The following is a 17,220-nucleotide window of genomic DNA, read 5'->3' on the forward strand; positions in this document are numbered from 1 at the left end:
TATGCACATTCCAAGGTAGGATTTTTCCATACAATTTACTTGCTATCTCCAAGTAAATAGTGAAAATTCACCTAAACTTTAACGTGAGTTTGTGGAACAATTCTTATAAGACAATTATGTTGTGAGTGGTTTGGTGTAAGCAGCTCATTAGAAGGTAGATTGCATTAATGAATTGAAGAGATATTAATTTGCATCAATTCCCTTACTGTGAAATGTCTACTACTACTTTACCGTGGTTTTTATTACTATGCAAATTCTTGAGTAATAGCAACTATTGATTTTACTATTATTTACACAGTCACTTAGGTTCATCTTAGTTAAATATGAGGTTAAACTACCATAAAAATATTACAGGAATCCTTCCCAGGGAACATAGAGAAGCAAGAATTGATTCCTTCCATGCAAGGGACAAGACTATGGTACTCTGCCCTCTGTGGTATGGAAGTTATGCTCTGCCCCTCTGGACTCCTTTTAACAAGGCAGTTGTTCTACTCTTAGTTTGTATATTCATACAGAATAAGCTGCCCAGGACAAGAACACCAAATCCAATTCTCACTGACATTCACCCTTACTCATTCATTGTCTCCTGCTAAGAGGATCAGAGGTAGTAGTGGTGTCCCATAAAACACAGTTTCAGAATTCGTGGAGCATTGGAATTCTATGGGAAAAAGCAAGGGATATTTTGAAATATAAGTCTCTCTCAGTGAAGAACTGTCTTCAGCCTCACACAGCCTTTGGATGTCTCAGCAGATTAAACCCCATAAATATAAATTGCTCAGACTTCAGCCTTCAATAGCAATAGAGAGATTTTATGGATGCTAACCTGGAAGTTCAACAGAAAAAGAAACACTGAAGTGAAGCAAAGGCATTGTCTTTGGTTTTTGGTTACTTTCTCCTCCCTATTTTCAATGAACAGTTTAAATTCTGTATACTGACAATAAGTAACTTAAAAAGGACTTCAGCTATTGATCTGGTAATTCTTACTTGCTGGTGGGTTATTTTTATAGACACGTGATCATTGTTGCAGATGGTCCTGATTACATCATTAGAGAGAAAATGTCACTCAAACAGTTTAGACCAGACGGCAGCCTGGGGTCTGGGGATGGCATTGTTTACACCCTCATTTCAGAAACTCTACTGCTCACGCATCTCTTTAGTAGCAGATCAGCTCCTTTGGCATTTATCTCTTTTCATTAAACTTGCATGATGCACATTAATTGCTCGCTTCTTTCTGTTGCCATGTATAACTGACACAATTTGTGATTATTTATTTTAATGTCAATTATATATTCATATATATATGCTCTTTTTTAATCCTTATTTAAATACATGGTAACTTCATATTTATGGAGCACAAGTGCAGTGTTGTAATACATGGGTACCTGTGTACAGTAAATCACAGAACAATAAACAGGATATTTTACATGATTTTCCCTTTGCGATAAGAACAGGAGCTAGAAGCTTATTAAGTAGGAGAGAGACCCCAGGGTCCTTGGTGGAGGTCAGGAATGCCAGAAGACAGGTCTGTTTCCTGTTTCTTTGTTATCTGGCTGATAACTGCCTAGAGGCCATACTTCACTACAGGACTGAGACTGAGAGATGGCACATGGACACTTGGCTATTTCACATGGCCTCACCCACTCACTCCCTTCCCAATACCTCCCCCCAGTCTCTGCCCTAAATCCTTTAAAAGTCTCCCAAACTTGCAGTTGCATGGTTCCGTATTTCCTGGGACTCCTGGGTACAGGAGTTCTTCTCTCTCCCTCCTATGCCTCTACCTATGGATCTATAATAAACTTCTCCTAACGCTTCCCCTCTGTGGCCTGAGAATTTCATTCTTCAAATTTGTGAGACAAGAACCCCAAAGGCACTGGCTAGGGTTGGCTTTGGTAGCTCTTGAGTTTTCTGGGACCTAGCTCCCTACAATGAGCAAAGCTCTGTCTTTCCCAGTCATGTCCCAGGATTCCCATGTCACTTAGACATTTGGATGTTTATGTAAGGGACAGTAGACTCCTCGTATTGACTGTCCATTTTTATAAGGTTTCTATTTTTTTGTAAAGTGTGTGCGAGCGCATGCGTGCACACGCGCACGCACACATACACACACACACACACTCATGTAGAGGTCAGAGGACAACTTTGTGGAGTCCATTCTCTCCTCCCACCATGTGAGTCCCAGGTGGAACTAAGGTTATAAGGCATAAGAGCAAGCACCCTTACACGCTGAGCCACCTCCCCAGCCCAATGGTAGGTTTCTAAGGAAATAAATATTGAAACTACATCTTAATATCCTAAAAGTAAAACATCACTTCAAAATTTCCCAGTGGACTCCCTGGTAAATGGCAGGGCTTCTGTGTTTTTCATCTGGACCAGAGCACTCTCAGAGAAAGGACTGTTATTTATATACCAGTTAATTTGGGTAAGGATGATAAATGCTTCCAACATAAATAGTTAGAATTTTATGAAATTATTTTTTTTATTTTTTAAAGAACTATTTACTTTATCAAAACTACTGGTATGTTTACGCTTCCTGCACGAGGTCAAAGTTTTTACTTAATCCAGAACCTTCTTTGTGTATACTTCCGTAGCATTGCCTGTAAAATGCTGTTTGTTGCCCATTTTCCTGGAAGACCACCGGAATAGAAGAATAAACACCTGCAAACATCTGGCTGACTCCTAGTTTCTGGTTGACCAATTGCTGTGACTTTGTTATAATCACTCAGTCGCCAAGAGAATGCAAATTTGTAAACAAAACGAAAACACTACAACCCAGCTCCTGCAGTTTATTTCCTGTTTTCTCTTAGCAACAGCACACACAGTGTAGTTGATTGGCACACCACACATAATTCAATATAGTCATACTGCTCGTAAACCAAATTAGATTCAGCTACCAGAGAGTAAATAGCGTCACAATAAGAAGAGGGGAGTGCCTGTTTATTTGGTTTGCTTCTGTGACATCAGTATTGAAAACTGATGCTCCCTGGTGTACTCATGGTTAAGACTCAGAAGCTTGCCTGGATCCTCAGCCAGGTAAGCTTTTCTCAGTTCTGGATTGGTGGTGCACACTTTAATCCCAGCACTCGGGAAGCAAAAGAAAGCAAACCTCTTGAATTTGAGGCCATCATGTCTACATAGTAAGTTTTAGGACAACTAGTTCTCTGGAGACACTCACACACGGCACCATCAGCAGACCAAGAATTTGTTGCTAGACAGATTGTAGGCTCTAGAGAAGAACCTACTACTATTCTTCCGGTAAATGGACATATTATTACTAAACTGCCTCCTAATGACTTATCTTTATACCCACAGGTTAACGCATCTCTCAACCCTCACAAGGAAAACTGTATTTTCAGTTGATGGTGATCGACAAAGAGACTCCAACTGGTCAACATGTAGAGAATAAGAGATTGCAGAAGTCTCAGACCTAAATGAGATACCTAGATCAAATCTCCTGCGCTTATTACAGAAGAAAGGAAAGAGTGTAAAAGCCAGAGGCGGCAAATAACTCTATGAAAACAGTGTCTTTAGGACACAACAGGACAGCTGCATGCATGAACCCACAGCAGTTGTGACAGCATGCACACACACACACACACACACACACACACACACACACACACCTTGTGAGCTAAAGTCAGACCGAATCTCAGCATGTGAGGAGAAGTCAGGCACCAAGTCTGCCCCTCATAGAAGAGCTACTGGAATCCTACCACCAGCCGAGGAGCTATTGGCAGCTAGTGGGAAAAAGGAGAATCAGTTTTCTCTAAGAGTGTAGCCGTTTGTATGTCAACCACGGTCCAGGAGAGGCCAAGCGTTCAAGTATATATGAACAGCAGATATTGGATTTGATGTGTGAGACAGACACAGACAGAGAGACAGAGAAGACACAAAGTTAGATGGGTAAGGAAGGAGGCATGGATCCTGGAAGATTTGGGTGAGGAGTGAATATGACTAAAACACATTATACAAAATTATCAAAGAATACACACACACACACACCACACACAGTTATATTCCTTTTCTTTCCAACCATTAAACAAAAGATACATGATTAGGCCATCTTTTAAGTCCACCTAGACTAACAGAGTCCCTTCGAATTGTACCCCAAAAAGGCAGTAACTGCTTGAACGTGTCAGTAGCAGAATAAACATCACCTGTATATCCACTTCACCTCAAACCCAAATGTGAATGTCAGTAACCTGACTGTATTCTAGATGATACCCAGCTGCATGCCCCATGCAATAACTCAAATATTTTAATATAGCAATTATCACCACTGTATTTTCCCTTTCTAAGTTAATGGTAAATGATTTATCCATTTGATCTGTATTTATCATGATATTGCTGAATGTAAGGCACATTTCTGGGGACTGGGATGACAGCAATAAATACAATGAGCCTATCTTTATGGGATTCATATTCCACTGTAGACAACTGTATTTTAATGGTTAATAGTTGATGAGTACAGATGTGTTTTGACTAGTACCAGCCTCTGTGTACATGTACATGAACACATACACACACACACACATACAGAGGTATGCAAAGGCATAAAGAGTAATATGAGTGCTATTTCAGGTAAGGTGATCAAGGAAGAACTCTGGGGTAACGTGATCTAATCAGAACACTGCTTACTCAATACACTTGGCATAGGTCCCAAGAAGGGGAGTGGTTGGCTTCTTGAAGAATATCTCAGTGAGCACACTTGGAGCTGTGGTCCACCAGCAGAGTTGAGAGAAAAATAAGAGTGCTACCCAGAATCTAGATCACTTGTAGAACATGGTAAGGAGTTTGGAGGGTTTTTGTATTTTTCATGATCAAATGTTCTTAAACCAATTAACTGATTTGGAACAGACTCACAGTCTGCATTCACTCCTTATTAACCTGTGCTTTCTCTACACCTATTTTAAACCATGGGGACCAAAAGTAAGTGAAAATAATCTCAAATCTCTCTTTGAAACCAGAACAGAACTATTTCCATCTACTCTTGACAATCTACTCATTCACAAAGCCTACATTCAAATTACATTTCTGGTGAAATATGTCTCTTCTTGAACGTGTAGTCAAACTTTCAAACCTTTTGCATACATGTTATTTGTCAAGGTCTCTTAGGGCTCTATTTTTATTTTGAACTGGAGCAGAACTTTGGATTTATCTTTAAAAGTCAATTATTCTTTCTGAATGATTGGGATTCAAAGGCCAGGTGTCATCTGCTAGCCTGGATCAAGCTAGAAATATAATCATATATTATTACATGTTATATATAAGTATATTGTATAATATGTGTTATACACTTATATTACACACACGCACACACACACACACACACACACACACACACACATAATACTAAGAGAATATGTTTCAATCCCATTTCCTCATTAGTTGTATAATACTAGCTTGTCCAAACTGCAAGTTCCTCACAGTGAACTTGCATTACGGGCTTTACAATGGTTTAAATAAGATACATACACAGCCATCGTGAATGTATGGATCACAGCAGACATCTGGAAAATCATAGTTATTCCCAGTTGTTTTAACTTCATGATAAAAGATGCACTTCTCAGGAGAAATTCCCTGTCTCCTCTTTCCATACAATCCTTACAACCAGAGCACCATGTCATGGTATTTTACTACTGTGTTTTGCTTGCTTTGTTATTTCAATGGAATAAGGAAAAGGAGCTATTTATCAGTTTGTTTGTTTGTTTGTTTGTTTGTTTGTTTCCTTAATTTTTCTTTCCCCATCCGAAGAAGCTAAACAGGTCTTTGGCCTGTATCTTTTAGGGAATGGTTGTCTTTTATGACAGAAAACAGAAGTTGCTTGTAAAAACGAAACAAAACAAAAATCAAACAAACAAAAAACTTCTGGCATGTCTTAGAACAGATTGTGCTATATACACACATTGGGGGAGGGGAGCTGGCTAATGGTATTAAGGGAGACTGGAAGGAACAGTAAGCAGAACCTCCACCCTGGGAGCCCAGCAGGGTCCTTTTTTTTCCTGGAGATGGGCTGCAGTTCTGAAAGTGGTGTGGAAAGGGAAACAGTTACCACTGGGGCACCCCTGGAGAGAAGGGCAGCAGAGCCACTGGACTCCAGAGGACTCTGTGGGCTGAGGGTACAGAGAGGACAGCATGTTTCCTACAAAAGTCAGGAATGAACGGTCTTCTAAAAGTTGAGGCTTTTAAGAAGTACATTTCATTATAACTATATCACAAATGCATGACTCTATCATAGTCTCAGTAAACTCAAAGAGTTGAACCTCAATTTTCCATGCATATCACCAATGATATGAACAAACCAAAAAAGCCATTTATCCTTAGGTACCAACCACTTAACAGTTTAACAGTTCAGAATCTCTTTTCAATTATATTTCTAGCTATCTTCACTGTATAGAAATGAATCCAACTCAGAAAGTATGATATATAAAACTGTGCTGTGTGAATATTAGGTGCTTGGTAAAAAGAAATCAAAATTATAAAAAGAAAGCATACAAAAATATGTAGAATTTACACAATACCCAAAATAAAGAGATCTGTACAGATATTTTAATAACATTCACTTATGATGATATAGATACATCTATATGCCATTTGGAAAAATAATCCAAAAACTAAAGAAATAAAATAGAAGGCATTACTTCCCATAGGCTAAACTAAAAAGGATGTTGGTTCACTGTTCTTAGACATCTTGAGATTATTTGCAAAATATCCATAAGTCATTTATGTGCCTCAACAATAGGTTGCATATGTCTATTATATCCTTTTGTTAAGTTTGTTAATTTACATAACTATATATTTAGTAGACAATATCTCTACTTTATGCACACGCCATTTGTTTTTGAGACAGGTTTTACATTGCCCAGGCTTGCCTCCTCCTTACTGTGTAACCCAGGCTTTCCTCCTACTTACTGTGTAGCCCAGGCTAAACTTGATTCTCCTTCTTTTAACACTCAAGCCCTGAGATTAGAAGACTGAACCACATGCATACCTACAAGTATTCTCTAAATGTTTTTACTCAAATCAGTTCTTGACTTTGGCCTTTTGTTTACTTTTTCTTGGGGAGAAAATTATTTAGTAGTGATCTAGTCAAACCTAACCTATTAGTATAACTTTACCCTTTCTGTTAGCAGCTCATCCTTATTCCAGTGAATACTCTAAAACAAGAGCGACTCATTTAAATAATAAACACCTAATTCCCCTTTAGTGGTAAGCATGACCTATTGCACAGTCGTTTCTGTATGTGCTAGCATTTCCTTCCTGACCCCCTCCCCGCCCTCCGCGCGTGCGCTGCCCGCCGCCGCGCCGCGCCCCACCCCCCCCCAACCCCCCCCCACCCCACCCCCCGCTTCATGACTGTCCTGTTGTGCCCAAATGTTACACTGCATTTGCTGCAATGAAGTTGTAAGACTTTGGGTAGAGTTTTACAACAGTATACATTAAGATTTGTATCGAGTTCTCCCACTTAAGAATTGTTCTAATTTCAAAAATGAATGTGTTTATCAGACACACTCTGATTGTTAAAATGCCTGCTGTTGTTATGGTTTGGAATGTATATACATATACTTATATGCATGTAATAACAATTAGCAACCAAAAAGGCGGAAGGGGCATGAATTTGAAGGAGAGCAGGAAGGAGAGTATGGGAGGGGTTGGAGGGAGGAAAGGAAAGGGAGAAATGCTTCAATCAAATTATAATCTCAAAGATAAAAAATAAATAAATAAATATCTACTGCTAATTTATGATATCTTCTCTGCCGTCAACCAATTTGAAGTTTTACTGACTGTCATTACTTTTCTACTAAGATCACTGTGGGTAGGAGGTTAACTTATGAGCCACTCTCAGTCTGGAAAAGAGGTCTGTTTTCTGTAGAGAGTTTAAAAACAAGAGCACAAGCAATTATATTCACTCTGCTTTTTATCGTTATCATGCCTCAGAAACTCTGGACAATGTCAGTGATAAAACATCCCTTCCAGTAAAAATAAATGTGTTGGTAAAAGTTCAAAAATTGCCAATTGGCACATTTTTATCATTTTTCTTTTAATAAGCATTGCATTCTGTGGAAACCTACAATCCAGCACAATGACACAATGAACAGAGAAGAATTTAAGCACAATTATACCTTTTTGTAACAATCATGTTAGCCATTGTTTATATCAAATCGACCAGCAATATAAAGAAGCCAAAAATTCCAGATAATTATGAAATTATAAACAAATATAATAAAAATCTTATTATGAATTGTCTAGTGAGGTTATTTTAGTAGAATATTTTCAAATGTGAAAACTTGGAAGTTTCTAGAAGCAATTTGAAAAAATAAAGTCAGGGACTGGAGAGACAGCGCTACTATTAGAAGCACATGCTCCTTTTTTTTTTTTTTTTTAGGTTTTTCAAGACAGGGTTTCTCTGTGTAGCTTTGCGCCTTTCCTGGAACTCACTTGGTAACCCAGGCTGGCCTCGAACTCACAGAGATCCACCTACCTCTGCCTCCCGAGTGCTGGGATTAAAGGCATGCGCCACCACCGCCCAGCCCCACATGCTGCTTTTGCAGAGGTCCTGAGTTTGGTTCTCAGAACCCATTACGTAGTGAAAACGGCCTTCCTAGCAAAACCAACCTACAGATTCAGTGTAATTCCCACCAAAATTCCAATACAGTTTTTCACAGATCATGAAAGGACCATTTTCAGCTTCATATGGAAACAAAAACAAAAAACAAAACAGGGTAACTAAAACAATCCTCTGTAACAAAAGATCTGTTGGAAATATCACCATCCCCAGTTTCAAGTTGCACTGCAGAGCTATAGTAATAACAACAGCAAGGCATTGGCACAGGAACAGATACAGTGGTCAACTGAGTCCAATTGAAACCCTACACGTGAATCCTATATTGACACCTAATTTTTTATAAAGAAGCCTGAAATACACAAAGGGGAAAAACAAAAGACAACATCTTCAACAAATAGTTCTGGTCAAACTGGATGGCTGCCTGTAGAAGAATACAAAATAGATCCAGACTCATCATCCTGCAGAAAACTCAAGTCTAAGTGGATCAAAGACCTCAGTTTAAAACCAAATACACTGAACTTGATAGAAGAGAAAGTGGGGAATATCCTTGAACTCACTGGCACAGGAAAAGACTTTCTGAACAGAACACGGTTAGCACAGACACTGAGATCAACAATTAACAAATGGGACCTCACGTAACTGAAAATTTGTTGTACAGCAAAGGGCACTGTTACTCAGATGCAGTAGCAGCCTACAGAATGGGAAAAGATTTTACCAAGTATATATCCAATAGAGGGCTAATATCCAAAATACATAAAGAACTCAAAAAACTAAATATCAAGAAAACAAGTAACCCAATTGAATAATGGGGTACAGATATAAATAGAGACTTCTCAAGAGAGGAAACTTAAATGGCTGAGAAACACTTAAAGAAATGTTGGACACCCTGAGTCATCAGAAAAATGCAAATCAGAACCACTTTGAGGTTTTCATATAACACTCATCAGAAGGGCAAAGATCAATAAAACAAATGACAGATGGCTCAGGCTGGTGAGGACAGGAAATACGTGGAACACTCATCCATTGCTGGTGGGAATGCAAACTTGTACAGCCACTATGGAAATCAGTGAGATGCTTCCTCTGGAAGATGTGCATAGTGCTGCCTCCAGATCCAGCTGTACCACTCGTGGGCATGTACCCAAAGGATGCTTCATTCTACTGCAGAGACACTGCTCAGCCATGTTCATGGCTTCTCTATTCATAAGAGCCAGAAATAGGGAACAACCTAGATATCCCTCAGGAAAAGAATGGATAAGAATATGTAGCACATTCATACAATGGAGTATTAATCAGTAGCTGAAAAAGATGAAATTTGCAGGTAAATGGATGGAACTAGAAAAAAAAAATCATTCTGAGTACGGTAACCCAGAAAGACAAGTATGGTATGTATTCACTTATGTGTGGGTATTAGCTGTTAAATCATTGATAACCCAGCTACAATCCATAGAACCACAGAGGTTAAGTATAGAATAAGGGACTTGGGATGTGGACAGATTGATCTCCCTAGGAAAGGAAAATAGAACAGATAGTCACGGATGGATGGGTAAGATGAAGTGGAGAGGGGAAAGGGAGATGTGGACCAGGAGGGAATGCTAGAAGACAGCTAAAGCTAAGGCCTATTTGAGGGGTAGTATAGTAACCTAATACTGCCGGGCGATGGTGGCGCACGCCTTTAATCCCAGCACTCGGGAGGCAGAGGCAGGCAGATCTCTGTGAGTTCAAGGCCAGCCTGGTCTACCAAATGAGTTTCAGGAAAGGCGCAAAGCTACACAAAGAAACCCTGTCTCGAAAAACCAAAAAAGAAAAAAAAGAAAAAAAAAAGAAACCTAATACAGTAGAAGCTTTCTAAAATATGCATAAATGAAGGTGATCTAAATGAAATTTCCAAATAATGGGAAAATCAGAGGCCAAACTGGACATTTCTTGTCACCAGATGAAGCTTCCAGTTGCTGGGGTTGGGTTACATCTAACTGAGTTGTTAGCCAAATGAGTCCCATGGGAACCCCTAAACAACTTAGGCTGTTTCCAAGACTATAGTTTTCTCTCCACAGACAGCAAGACCCCATTGATTAAGATAACACCTATACAATTAATTAAACATGGAGAAGTTGACCAGTGCCTATATAGAGACTTCAGACCTACATATTACAGGTACAGGAAGGTATTCCGCATGCTACCAAAGGAGAAATGTAAACACAAACCCTTTAATCTACAATGATGTCTTGCTTGCAAGGTATGCAAGTACAATGGTGGTATAAAGCTTGAGCAAGTAACCAACCAATATCTGATTTGACTTAAGTCCTATTCCACAAGATGGAACCTGTCTTAGGGTTTCTATAGCTGTGACAAAATGCAATGACAAAAAAGCAAGTCAGGAAGGAAAGGGTTTATTTATTTGGCTTACACTTCCACATTACTGTTCATCGCTAAAGGAAGTCAAGACAGGAATTCAAACAGGGGAGGATCCTGGAGGCAGGAGCGGAGGCAGAGGCCATTGAGGAGCGCTGCTTACTGGCTTGCTTCCCATGGCTTGCTCAGTCTGTTTTCTTATAGAACCTAAGACCACCACCCCAAGGATGGCACCACCCACCATGGGCTGGACCCTCCCGACCATTGTTCACTAAAAGAGAAGATGCCTTACAACTGGATCTCATCGAGACATTTCCTCAACCAAGGTTCCTTCCTCTGATGACTCTAGCTTGTATCAAGTTGACACAAAACCAGCCAGTACAGAACCCATATCCAACATGGCTTAGATGACCAAGAAACTGAGACTAGATAGCTCATGGATATAGGGTAACCAAATGCTACTGTTCAAAAAAACGAAATAGCAAGCCGGGCGGTGGTGGCACATTCCTTTATTCCCAGCACTCGGGAGGCAGAAGCAGGCAGATCTCTGTGAGTTCGAGGCCAGCCTGAGCTACAGAGTGAGTTCCAGGAAAGGTGCCAAAGTTGCACAGAGAAACCTTGTCTCAAAAAACAAAAATAAATAAATAAGTAAAATAAAATAAAATAGCAGTAAAACGACTCCTATTGACATTGTGCTATACTCATAGAACAGTGCGTAGCTCAGCCATCCTCCGAGCAGCTTTCTCCTGCAGCAGATGGGAACAAATACAGAGACCCATGCCAGACAATATGCAGAGAGTGAGAGACCTTGGAATACTCTGCCCTAAACAGGATGTCTCTGTCAAATCTCTCCCCTCAGGGATAAGAGATCCCTACAGAAGAGGAAACAGAAAGAATTGAAAGAGCCAGAGGGGATGAAGGACACCAAGAAAACAAGACCCTCTAAATCAACATGATCCATGCACATAGGAACTCACAGAGACTGGGGTATCATTCACAGGGCCTGCACAGGACTGTACCAGATGCGGTCCTAGAGCTGAAAGGAAAAGTAGACACAGGCCCCCATCCCATCCAGAAGCTATCTCCAATTGATAACTCTTTGGAGAGAAAAACTAGTTTCCTCCAAGGAAATCTCACTGAGGAAACAAGCTACTCTTAAGCATAGGCTGCATGCCCAGCAGTAGCTGGCCCACAGATTGAACTCGGCAGCATCTATGAAGGTTCTTTGTCTCATGCTGTCATGGCATAGCTTCCCCCACACACACACTTTTTTTAAAGTTTATCTTAGTATCTTTTATTGCTATTTTATTTCTATAATTTTTTCTTCTCTCTTTGTGTATATAGTGTGACTTCCAGTTTACTGTTTTTTATGGGATTCCTGAGTATGTGAATGAGTAGGTCTGTTTCTCGTGCCTTCTCTTGGACTCTTTTCCTTCTGTTGGTTTGTTTTATCCAATTCCAATGTGTTAGTTTTTGTTTTATCTTATTATATTTTATTTTAGTTATTTAAAAATTAATTTAAAAAGCAGAGAGAAGTTTACTTGATGATCAGAGAGAACTACATCTACCTGTGGGTATAAGGATAGTGTTTAGGATGTAGCAAGGCCTACCCCCATTTAGTAAAGTGTGTTCTCCTTCAAGATCCTCCTGGTGTTCTTCTAAAAGCAGAGATTACTCATCTGGTTCTCAGGCACTTAGTTAAAAGTCGATACATTTTTTTAAATGTTGGTAAATTAACAAATACATTTTTTTATTCTCCCTGCTTGCTAATGAAAGTTAAGGGTAATTGGGTGAATTTCCTTGATGTACTTCAGCACTTCGTTTTGGAAAATATTTTTATTCCAGAAATATTTTCTTTGGGAAAAAAATTAATTATCCTAAATCTCAGCCTTTAGTTAATAAAATGTGTGAGGGACCAAAAAAAAAGTAGTTAGCATTTGTACAACACAGGGGTAATAAGCTAGCTAAGAACCCACTTTGCATACTTATGACATTCACTTCCTAATGACTATAAGTCAAGCGATATTTACAGTTGTTAGTGTTGCCTACAACACAGAGGCAGTTTCAGCCATAACTGGTGAGTGAGACCAGGCCTGTCTGTTTCTATTTGAAGCAGGAATTCCCTAATTTATAGATACCCATTGTCTTACATTTTTGCTTCCACTCTAGAAGGTTTCTCATGAGATTCACTGGTCCGTGTGGATCTGAAAAGCTGAAACAACTCAGGGATCTTTAGCTGCAGACCAACTCTTCCTGTGTGGCCTTTTGTGCCAGCCAACGAAGTGGGACCCATCCCGCCCCGAACTGATTTATTCCTTCCTCCCGCTCTCCAGCCAGTCCTTCAAGGCCAATTTACTGTTTGCAATTCTGACATTCTAGCTGTTTCCTGTTTTGCCAAATGTTACTCCTTCACGCCAGGTTTGTCAGAATCAACAACACAGATCGATCATAGTTTTGTCCCTTGTAACTGGCAGGTTATACAGTGTTGCAAGGAGACTGGTCCCCTCAGTCTGGCTACAGAGTACTTACTTTCTTCTGCCTCATAACCAGCTGCTTCCTTCAGAAGGCTACAGTCACGTAATTCCTTAATCAAAAGTCTATACCAGTTGGACTTCAAGACTGGTACATTCATTATTAAAGACTTTTTTCCTAAAATATTTTACATTGTATTTTAATATTTTCTGCCTTTACTGATGCGTTGAAAACATTCCATATCCAATAAACAATAGCATTGGAATGTACATGGAACTTTGCAGAGGTAAAGCAATACTCCCACACAGCCGTCCCACCGCATTAGCAAAGGCAGGGCAACACAACAGTGAACTGTCTGAGCTCTCACTCTAGCGGGTCCTATTTATTATAAGACATAGGATTTGCAACATGTGACTTAATGTTGCAGACTCTCGCAATCAGTTACACCTATTACAAGGCAAGGAACGCTTGCTATATACTTAAGACAATGGATATGTGTCTGAGAGAGCAAAAATCAATAAAAATCATTATGTTCTACTTCTGCTATTTCACTTTGATAGTCTGGCATTTTGTAGTGAATTATTATGTCAACACCAACAACTGGGGTGTTGCCCTACAACTGAGGCAGGAAATCACTGAGTGGATAAAGGTCATTACCACTAAACACAATTCCCAGATTCAAGGTTTCCCACTTGGGGGGGGGTGGGGAGAAAGGGGGAGAGAAGGAGAGGAAGGAAGGAAGGAAGGAAGGGGAGGGAGGGGGAGGGAGGGAAGGGAGGGAGGGAGGGAGGGAGGAGGGAGGAAGGAAGGAAGGAAGGAAGGAAGGAAGGAAGGAAGGAAGGAAGGAAGGAGTAAAACAGGAAAAATATCTGCAAGTTGCTGGTATTTTATTCCATGACAACAGTCAACTGTTGGTAAAGAGTAAGACAGTCATAGAATACTGTCAATTTTTCTTAACTATTAACTAGTAGTTACTGTCCATGTTGCAGTAGCATGAGCAGATTCAAGGAAGTATGGGGGAAGCATCCTTACGGCAATTCTTGGAATTTTTTTTTTCTTTACAAGTTGTGAAATGTATTTCCACTGACTCCTTGTAAACTGAAACTGTATCACATTCATGGTATAAAATACAAAGTAAACACTGAGCATAATTTAGTTAACGATAGAAAGCAGGTATAAAGCTTAATCAAATACAGCTAAACAAGAAAGGTAGACCTAAAGGCCAAGACATAGACAGATCAAACAACTAAATTTTGAAAACTTAGATGTTCTTTTGCCCTTATTTCCTGAGGACAACACATATAACTTGTGAGTACTTGGACTGTACATATCTGGAATGTCCAGTTAGGATCCACGGTGAAGTGTAAACCTGCTAAGATATTTCCCTCAACTCTGCTGCAACACAGTTCCACCCCTCCTTTTTGTTCTTTCTACTGAAAGGCCTCCTTAGCTTTTGTTCAAGATAACACACTTATGTAAAAAGGGCTGAGGTTTGAAAAGTATTTTTTATGCACAAGAGGTTAATTCAAGCTAGGTACTTAAATAACAATTCACTCTTTTACAGGTTTGCTAGCATGCTTCGTTTTACTCAATGTTGGATTTATTTAAACATTTAATGTGGAAGAGATAAAATTTTAACGTTGAATATGCAGTCTTTGTATTTTAAGATATTTACTAAAGATTCAGGATAGTTATATTTAGCTATTTTTAGGATTTTTATCAAATCTATATTTTTCCACTCAATGTATTATGAAATATTGAGTCAATATAAATATTATGATCTAAGTTCATATACTTCATGGATAGCCTTTTGGGTAATTTGAGGAGAAACTTGTAAATTCTCAACCTGTTTTAAATATTATAACAGTTATTGTAACTTAGACTAACAATGACCTAGCTGTTATCTGGGGAAAAAATTAGTCCAAACAAATAATCTAACAAAGTCACAAAATTTAAGGCTGAATTCTAAACAGAACAAATTTGCAATAAGGATAAAATGACAATGAGAATCCCCTGAATGAGAAAGCATAAATTCAAACTTAATCTGAATTACAGACAACACCAAAGCCAGGATTTCATAATTAGTTGAGCACAGTAGTTTTCCTTCTTGAAACTCAGGAGTTTGTTCACCTAAAATTTCATCATGAGAGCCGGTCAGTGGTGGCACATGCCTTTAATCCTAGCACTCAGAAGGGAGAGCCAGGTGGATCTTTGTGGGTTCAAGGCCAGCTTGGGCTACAGAATGAGTTCCAGGAAAGGCGCCAAAGCTACACAGAGAAACCCTGTCTTGAAAAAAAACAAAAAAGAAAGAAAGGAAGGAAGGAAGGAAGGAAGGAAGGAAGGAAGGAAGGAAGAAAGAAAGAAAAGAAAGGAAGAAAGAAAGAAAGAAAGAGAGAGAGAGAAAAAAGAGAAAAAGAAAAATAATTTCATCATGAGCCTGTCATAAAACTCAAGATCAAAAAAACACATTGACTTATGAATATATACATAAAAAACTTCCTAGTTTTCCCCGCCTTCAAAGGGCCATTTAAAGAATGTCCATTTTCTCTCAATCAAGTATTCTCCAGTTGTATAACTTCAGCCTGTATTCTTTCCTCTTCTTTATAATCTCTCAGCTAAACTAAAATCATACAATAGCTCCAGAAATGTGACAAAGGTCGTGTGAAAAGCACCTATCAGACACTTATCACAGAATCCATCACGGTGGGGCTTCACAGGGAAGTGTCTCAGTAGGTCTCCTGAAAGAATTGGCTGGCTTCCTTGGAACACAGGAATCCTATTGGTTAGTGTGGCAAATGCAGTGTATGAGAGGAAGGCTTGTCTTGACTAGTGATTTGAATAGACACAATTGTTCCATCATGGTTAAGGATGGTTTGAGAGCAGACAGCGTCCTGAATGCAGAGTGGGTGGCGGCTTCTTTTGTCACCCCAGCTAGAAAGCAGAGAGGCTTTGCTGGAGAGGGATTGGAATAATCCTCAGTGTTTACTCTTAGCAAGATTCTTCCTCCAGTCAGGCCTCTTATCTAAACTAGCCACACCCCCAATCCAGCACTGGCAGCTGGGAAGCAAGCCCTCAAGCACATGAGCCCTTGGTCACTCTTCCCATCAAACCGTAACAGTTCAGCCTGAAGGCAGTCAAGAGAACTTGAGGCTTCGATTTTGTTTTTCTCTGGATAGAGGAAAAGTTACATGAGTCTTTCAAATTTTCCCTGATGCATCTACTTGCCAAAGCATAGTGGACTGTGGATCTCTGTTAGCCTTAGACTCCTCGGGGTCTATTCTAATGGTAGTAACAGTAGAGGATATTCATTGACTGTGTACCTTATGCAGATTCACAGGACTGTGACGGTACTTGATTAAATCCAAGTTACAACTGTCTCCTATGATCTCTGCTTGAAAGGATTAAAAACAGTTGTAATAAAGTGAAATGGTTTGCTCAAGAATCTGCAGCTTTCAAAGTCAAAGCTGGTATACTAACAGTCTCCACAAAGCCCTCACTCTTGAACCCTATTGGCAGCCAAAGGAGAGATAAAACAACCTCTCCTCCCTCCTCTCAAAGAGTACATCTAAGGAGTATTAGCTGGCCCACCCCGCTTGCATCCAGTTTATTAACATGATTATTTGCATAAAGTTCATGTTGAACTGGTTTTTTTGTTGTTGTTGTTTTTGGGTTGTTGGTTTTTTTTTTGTTTTTGTTTGTTTGTTTGTTTGTTTGTTTGTTTTTGAGACAGGATTTCTCTATGTAGCTTTGGTGCATGTCCTGGAACTCGCTCTGTAGCCCAGGCTGGCCTTGAACTCCCAGACATCTGCCTGGCTCTGCCTCCCAAGTTCTGGGAT

At 39.6% G+C, this 17,220-nt stretch overlaps 1 protein-coding gene across 1 annotated transcript in view; it reads right to left on the minus strand.

The window, feature by feature from the left end:
• The window catches only part of Bmp5 (bone morphogenetic protein 5), a 120,809-nt gene that overhangs the window by 93,426 nt on the left and 10,163 nt on the right, over nucleotides 1-17,220 (minus strand). The gene's annotated exons all lie outside the window — the stretch shown is intronic.

Source organism: Peromyscus leucopus, chromosome 14, assembly GCF_004664715.2.
Source record: "Peromyscus leucopus breed LL Stock chromosome 14, UCI_PerLeu_2.1, whole genome shotgun sequence".
NCBI classification, from domain to species: Eukaryota; Metazoa; Chordata; class Mammalia; order Rodentia; family Cricetidae; genus Peromyscus; species Peromyscus leucopus.